Raw genomic sequence first — 8576 nt, 5'->3', positions numbered from 1 at the left:
CGATAAGTGCTTAATAAGGCATGGGGGCTAGAGTAAGACTTGTTGGTCAATCCCACTTCAAGTGCAGACCCGGTCCACCCAACCAAACCCCTGGGCTGACAGTCATACTCTCTGGTTTTATTAGTCTATACAATCTTCACAGTTGTATGTGACACACTACAGCGGGTCTGAGAGTGAGAAGAGGGAATAGGAATCTCCTCCCACTTTTGTAACTGTTTGAAAATCCTTATTTTATTTATTTAACCTTTATTTAACTAGGCAAGTCGGTTAAGAACAAATTCTTATTTACAATGACGGCCTACACCGGCCAGACCCAGACAACGCTGGGCTAATTATGCGCCGTCCTATGGGACTCCCAATCACGGCCGGTTGTGATACAGCCTGGATTCAAACCAGGGTGTCTGTAGTGACGCCTCAAGCACTGAGATGCAGTACCATAGACCGGTGCCCCACTCGGGAGCTCACTTGGGAGCCCACTCGTGAAACCTTATTACAAAACAGAAAATCATGACCCCATATTGGATTTTCAATCTAGACCGACCCTGTGTAATATTCACAAACCCCTTAACATCTAAATACGTAGAATATCTTCAGAGGACTAAAAACAGAACATCGGCATTGATATCAAATATTCAACAACAAAAATCACTCAATATAGCTTCTCTACCCATATCAACTCAATTCTCATTTTGTTTAACAAAACACATAAAACTCAAATCTGTAATATGCCTCGCTGCTAAGGTAAAATATATATATATATGAATGCAACGGTGGTACTCTTGCCATATACAGGGAAAAAACAGCATAGCAAGCCCATTACATCAAAAATACATTCACAGTAGAAGACCACTGTAATCTGAAGCTTGTACAGCCATGCATGCAGGCATTCATTCACAACAGTGACATTCTCCAAAAGTCAGCAAATACTATAAACACTATTTCTATGTTGGTGTAGTAGCTATTCTATTACAAACGTGCTCAGGTGTTTTTTATCTAATGTTTGGCGGCTCAGTGGTGCTTGGGAGGAGTATTTTGGTGACACCATGCACAGTGCTTCAGTATGTCAAACGAAAGTGATAGTGTGCGTGACAGTGTTTTTTCTGGTTTCTTGGTACAATCTGTAAATGTTCTGACCGCTGTAGTCATAAGCCCGATCAATCATCCTTTTTGTCGCCAATCTCTTGAAGATTCTGGAAAAAATTATATATACAGTATATCTGTGAAGTGGTAGAGGTAAATATACAGTAGTAGTACTAAAGTGAGAGCTGAAGTATTCTGTCTACATTTGAGCAGGGTAGTAATATACAGCTTTGAACAAGGCAGGGTAAGCAGTAATATCAAATCAAACATGTACAGTGCCTTCAGAAACTATTCATCCCTCTTGACTTATTCCACATGTTCTGTAACAGCCTGAATTCAAAATGGATTAAATTGATTTTCTTTTTCACCCATCTACACACGATACCCCATAATGACAAAGTGAAAACATGTTTTTAGAAAATTTGTTGAAAATGAAATACTAAAATATCTCATTTACATGAGTACTCACACCCCTGAGTCAATACTTTGTAAAATAGCCTTTGGTAGCGATTACAGCTGTGAGTCTTTATGGGTAAATCTAAGAGCTTTCCAAACCTGTATTGTGCAATATTTGCTATTATGCTTAAGCATTTCAAGCTCTGTCAAATTGGTGTTGATCATTGCTAGACAACCATTTTCAGGTCTTGCCATAGCTTTTCAAGTAAATTTAAGTCAAAACTGTAACTCGGCCACTCAGGAACATTTACTGTCTTCTTGGTAAGCAACTCCAGTGTAGATTTGGCCTTTTGTTTTAGGTTATTGTCCTGCTGAAAGGTGATTTACTCTCCCAGTATCTGGTGGAAAGCTGACTTAACCAGGTTTTCCTGTAAGATTTTGCCAGTGCTTAGCTCCATTCTGTTTATTTTTTATAAAGATAAACTCCCCAGTCTTTAAAAATTACAAGCATACTCATAACATGATGCAACCACCACAATGCTCGAAAATATGGAGAGTGGTACTCAGTCGTGTTGCATTGGATTTGCCCCAAACATAACACTTTGCCACATTTTTTTGCAGTATTACTTTAGTGCCTTGTTGCAAACAGGATGCATGTTTTGGAATATGTTTTGTTCTGTACATGTCTTTCTTTTCACTCTGTAAATTAGGCTAATATTGTGGAGTAACTAGAATGTGCATGATCCATCCTCAGTTCTCCTGTCACAGCCATTAAAACTCAAACTGTTTTAAAGTCACTATTGGCCTCATGGCGGTCCCAGAGCAGTTTCCTTCCTCTCTGGCAACTGAGCTAGGAAGGACGCCTGTATCTTTGTAGTGACAGGGTGTATCGATACACCATCCAAAGTGTAATTAATAACTTCACCATGCTCACCAATAGGTACCCTTCTTTGCAAGGCATTGGAAAACCTTCCTGGTTGAATCTGTGTTTGAAATGCAATGCTCGACTGAGGGACCTTACAAATAATTGCATGTGTGAGGTACAGAGAGGAGGTAGTCATAAAAAAAATCATGTTAAACACTATTATTGCACACAGAGTCCATGCAACTTATTTTGTGACTTTTTAAGCAAATGTTCACCCCTGAACTTATTTAGGCCTGCCATAACAAAGGGGTTGAATACTTATTGACTCAAGACATTTCAGCTTTTTATTTTTTATTAATTTGTAGAAATTTCAAAAAACATATTTCCACTTTGACATTATGGGGTATTGTGTGTAGGCGATTGGTGAAAAATCTCAATGTAATACATTTTCAATTCAGGCTGTAACATCAACATTTGGGAAAAGTCAAGGGGTGTGAATACTTTCTGAAGGCACAGTAGGCTAATTGTAGATACTGTATGTGAGCTGGTCTGGGGTTACCTGGTGTTCTTTCAGCAGTCGGTCGTATTCTTTGGTCAGTCCATCGGATTGTTTCTTCATAGCTTCCATCTCGGATTGGGACTTTTTCAAGGCTAGGTAAAACATTAACCCCAAAGCATTCCCATTATCATCCAATTCCCATGCATTTTTTGGTTCTATTATTCAGTCTGTCACAAAAGTATTGTGTGTGTATCTTCCTCACCTTCCTCTGAGCCTTTCAGTTCTCCTCTCAGTTTCTCCATCTCTTTTCTCAGCAGCTCGTTTCCCTCTGCTGTGGCCTTGTCCCCCTTCCCATCCATCAGAGTCTGAAACAAACATAGGTAAACATTAACAAACATTAACCACACCTTTCAACCATATGCAATACCAAAATGTGTTTATTTTCTTTTAGTGTGGATGAACAACCATATCTCTGAGTAGGAGTTCTGATACAGCATCAGTTTCGCCTTTTACATCAAAATGAATACGTTTCCATGGACAAGAGGGGCCTTATCCTAGATCAGCGCGCCTCTTCTTTTTGAGACCCTTTTAAATATGGGCTCAGGTGCAGAAAGGGAAGTGATACTGGTGCCATGACGTTGGCCTGTGGGTAAGGTTTATGACCCCCCATAAATACCTTTCTCCCTTTCCTCTCTTGACTCTACAGAAGGACTCTGAATAGCCTTTGTTAAACATAGAGAGTCTGGGAACATCAAAAGGTGGGGGGAAAGGAACCATATTTCGGTAATCCAACAAGTTGAAAATATGCATTGGTACTCAATGAATATGATGCCAGATCAGTTGGCGTCTGAGACAGTATTACTGATGATAGGACGACATAAACTGTACCTTGGAAAGTCTACACATTCTAGTTATCAGATTCACATGGAATTGTTGTGCAATTTTAGCTTCCAAATGAGAGAAAGCTCTGCTCACTCAGTGGGCTGCCCATGTGAAGAGACATTGGTTATAAACTATGAAACACGCCCTTCTCTCCCCTCCTATATAAAGCCCTTGACGAAAATGTAACTTTCTATCCCGAGGACGTTAGGGCGACAGTCCTACGTTAAAAGGGCTCAGATAATAAGCTGTTCCAAGGACGTGTGGACTTGAGGTCCCCACGTTGAAAGGACAAAGACCACCTACAGAACTAAGCCAACCTTAGAGATCCTAACGACATTATCATCGAATTTCAATGTGAAGGTGACAACCTACATGCCGGAAGGATGAATTTCGACTATAGCAGTCAGAATATAGCATGAGCATATAGCATGGCAACTTGGTATGAACTTTGAACTCTTATTCACTAAAGGAGTGATACCTCCTAGCCGTCGCGTTAGCGCAGCAACTGTAGACGTGGGCTAGGAGAGGACGGACAGAGTGTTTGTTCTACCACACGACAATGGTACTACCAAGTATCCATTCTACCACGCTCCAGTTCACCACTAGACAGTCTTCAGAGGACCAGAGATCCATAAAGGACAAACACGGCCTTCCATCTACAACCAACCTATTGAAGCGCAGCTCAGAGTAAATATTTATTGCATTTTCCTTTTCCAAATGGCGGGATATTTAGAATGCATAAGATTCTGTATTTACGATAGCATTGCTTCTCCCTTTGTTCTTCAGTCCTCCCACGCTTTCATTCAAGCCCAACCCCCTCTCTTTGTGTAACCAGCCGTCATACAGGTTCCGTCTCCCAGGGACGTTTTCTTGTAGGACATAATTAGTAATCAATGATCCATTCTGTGTATATGTAATTCTGTGTGATTAGTTAGATATTTAGTAAATAAATAATTAAACCCAATTTTGTATTGCTGATTCAACTTGTTAGCCAGGGTTTGTGAAGATAACCAAGAATTTACAACTTTCAGATGATACTGAAATAAGGTGACGATTAAATATTGACTGCTATTGATGTAAAAGATTACCAGGTCTTTAAGAGTTTATTCTGAAGATAACAGCTCTATAAACATTATTTCGTGGTGCCCCTACTTTCTAGTTAATTATCTACCTGATTAGCTTAATCAGGTAATATTAATTACAGAGAAATGATTTTATAGAATAGCATGTCATATCACTTAATCTGGCATAGCCAAAGACAAGATACTGGGTATGACTTTACCTGTTTCAGTAGCTCGTTGTCCTCCATGTATTTCTTGGCAGTTTGGTTGTCAACTCTCTGCCTTGGTCTGCAGAGAGGCCGTGGTGCTAGACGCCGTCGCCAGCTGGTTGATCAGCGTGATCACCCGCCTCAGCACTCTGTAGAGAAACAACACACATAGATTGTGTTCAATACTGATAAAAAATATTTAACAGAGAGCTGCCACCTGAACTTGTCCATCTGAACACATTTTTTGTTTTCCGTTGCTAAACATTTTGCTACGATGTGCCCTCCTGAATACGACCAGGGTGTTATGGTCATTGTAATGAATAAACAAGTCTCTATGATTATGACGATCCATGCACTGGCTGGTTTTCACTGGTATCCATCCCAATGTGAAGACGACACAGTGAGGATTCAGTATGTCAATGGGTGAGTGATGGACAGACAGATCCAGGACTTACAGCCAGAGAAAGAGGGAAAAGCCGGAGATGTAGAGGTTCCTCTGGGCTCTGAACAGCTTCATGTGGAGATTGTCAAACATGTTGGGATGCAGATTAGCATCCTTGTTGTTCTTCGCCCCCGAATACTTCCTCACCTCACGCACAGCGTCTACAGGACGTGCAGGTGTGGTACGACATGGTTAAACATAGTAAGACATGGAGATTGCAAAAGCATTGTATGAGATTGTAAGATCTCTGGTGAGAGTGTCACTATTGTGAGTCATTATGATCTGTGAGTAAACAAACTTTTTCGCATCAGCTTACCGAGGAAAAGGACTATAAGGATTCTGATCATGGCGAGGAAGAATTTATTCCAAAACCTGGCCATTTTGTTCCATATTCTCAGCTGGAAGATACTCTGCCATCTGCAAAAGAGCACAAAAACATAATGCTGAGACTCAGAACACTGCAAAAGCAAATCAATGTCTAATAAAGTAACCCTGGATGCAGCTAGTCACAACGTTGTCTCAATTGTAACATGATTCCTGTTGTAGCTTGTAGGGAGCCAAGCGCCTTTTACTACTTTGTCCATAGCTATAGCTATACTCTCCATGTTATGATGGATTCCCACTAAGCATGGACCACAACAAGACTTATTTTTTGGGTCAAAATCTGAACCAATCATAAACGTCTTTGTTTGGTTCAGATTTGGTCAGGTCCTGACCGACCTTGATTTGGCCCAAACACAGTAGAGCAGGTTACCAAACATTTTCACTTAGGTCCCACTTCCAGCATTGGGGAACATCCCGTGCCCCCTCTATTTCTATGGGCACAAGCATTGTTCATGACACAACCTGTTCACACCCCTCTTATTGTCGGGGAGAGAACATTTTGCAGGTTTAAAACGTATTTCCTGCAGTTCTACACATTTTGTCATGGGGTGCAGAGAACAATTCTACAGTTTTTGTCACGACTTCCGCCGAAGTCGGCTCCTCTCCTTGTTCGGGCGGCGTTCGGCGGTCGACGTCACCGGCTTTCTAGCCATCGCCGCTCCATTTTTCATGTATCCATTTGTTTTGTCTTGTTCCCTGCACACCTGGTTTTCATTCCCCAATCAATCTACATGTATTTATTCCTCTGTTCCCCATCATGTCTTTGTGTAAGATTGTTTGTGTTACGTGGGTATTGTTGACGCGCCAGACTGGCTTGTTTTTCCGTGTTATTTTTCACGAAGATGTTTATTGTTAAACATAATTCTTGTGACTGTTTTGCGCATTTTGCACTTTTGCCTAAATAAAGTGTGTGCCTGTTCACAAATTCTCTGCTCTTCTGCACCTGACTTTGCTACCAGTACGCACACATCTGACAGTTTTAAAGGTAATTTTCTTATAATTCTATACATTTTGCCATGTCCAATGTTTATATATGTGATATTTGAGTGACTAACATTAAAACGAAATCTATGGGCTTAAAAACGACTGTCCTGTACTGAACTGTGCCATACTGTGCTGTTCAAACTTGTGAAACATAGCCTAGACCAGTGGTTCCCAACCTTTTATTTTCTCATTCCGTGGTACACCTTGATGGGATAAAATTCTGCGGCACACCTAAAGTTTCCCTATTAATTTATTTTGTGATAATGACCATCTCATCTGATCCATACTACAAACAATCCATTTTCTGTGACAAATTATTTTCTGGATTAAATAGCGTTTGTTTGAAATATTTGTATAGTTATTATAGTTTGTTACTCATGGTGGTTAGTTTGTGTTTACTCCTTAAAGTGCATCTCGTGGGCCTCCCGAGTGGCGCAGTGGTCTACTACATCGCAGTGTTAGCTGTGCCACTAGAGATTATGGGTTCGAGTCCAGGCTCTGTTGCAACCGGGAGACCCATGGGGCGGTGCACAATTGTGCCAGAACGAAGAAAATGTAGCTAATGTGAAATAGGTATTTAGTTTCGAACAGTTTAGGCTACAGACAAGCGGATTTCTGGACACAAAGTCCTTTTGTTTCTATGGAAGAGGCTGTGGTGCGCGATGGGCCAAGGACATCCCTGCCGGCCAAACCCTCCCCTAACCCGGACAACGCCAAGCCCAGAGAAATAAATATTAAGAAATAAATGACTCTTAATCAGACTTGCCTGTTTTCACAGATAAAGTAAAATGATGCAAATTACTTTGCTCGTGATATGTGTCCTTCAAATGATATAACTGTAACAACAGCCGGAGTGCACTGGACTGATAGATGTAACCATGAGCCATTTAACGCATTATCTGACCGGCACTAGTGCGCCCAAGTCAAAATGGCATGTGCATTCCACAGGTCACTTTTATAAGTGAGTATTCAAAAATAATAATCAAGATTAGGAAAAGTTTTGCGGCACAGCTGGGTGTTCCTCAAGGCACACCAGTGTGCCACGGCACTTCGGTTGGGAACCACTGGCCTAGACATCTATGCTTCATTCAGAGTTGGTCTGGTTCGGACCAACCAAATTTGTACTTGTTTCTCCCGGTATAGGGACACCGATCCCGTAGGATAAACGTTGTAAATGACGTATTTTCAACTTTCATTCAGAACCGACAATAAACCTGATTTCAATATCCAGAAAATATGTATTTTCACCTTTAATTCAGAACCTGCAAAGAATCTAACTTTAATGTCTGGAATGTCGTTGCAGGACTCATTCCTACCTGGTGGCTGAGATGAAGGGTAGACAGAGGATGAGGAGTACATCCATTTCCACATAGAGGAAGAATGCAACTGACGTCCATTGCAACGTCATCTCTAACAATACAGTCTGTAAGATATGAAACATTTAAGATCAAAGAAGATCGATAATTTGTCTGAAACTGTCAATCAACTACACAAAATTGTGAGCGAGAACAAGGAAAAGATAACGTTCCTAGAGAATTAGTTGAAGAAAATGCAATCCAAAAATAATGAGCTGTGTGAGAATGTAGCTGAACTTCAAAGGTACTCTCGCAGGTGGAATCTGAAAATCCAAGGTGTAAAAGAGGTAGAGGTAGAGGATATTAGAGAAGTAGTCATTAATATCCTGGGAAAAGTGGCACCATGCATCAAAGACAGGCAAAGAGACGTGATTAATGTGGTACATCGACTTGGGAAACGAAGATCTGATGGACCCCCT

At 40.9% G+C, this 8576-nt stretch overlaps 1 pseudogene; it reads right to left on the bottom strand.

The window, feature by feature from the left end:
* Window positions 1–1085: 1085 nt before the first annotated feature.
* On the bottom strand, window positions 1086–8210 carry LOC120049343 (annotated as a pseudogene).
* Window positions 8211–8576: the final 366 nt, after the last annotated feature.

This window comes from Salvelinus namaycush, chromosome 6, assembly GCF_016432855.1.
Source record: "Salvelinus namaycush isolate Seneca chromosome 6, SaNama_1.0, whole genome shotgun sequence".
Taxonomy (NCBI): domain Eukaryota; kingdom Metazoa; phylum Chordata; class Actinopteri; order Salmoniformes; family Salmonidae; genus Salvelinus; species Salvelinus namaycush.
The sequence above is the reverse complement of the archived record's forward strand: the minus strand, read 5'-3'. Positions and strand labels throughout refer to the sequence as shown.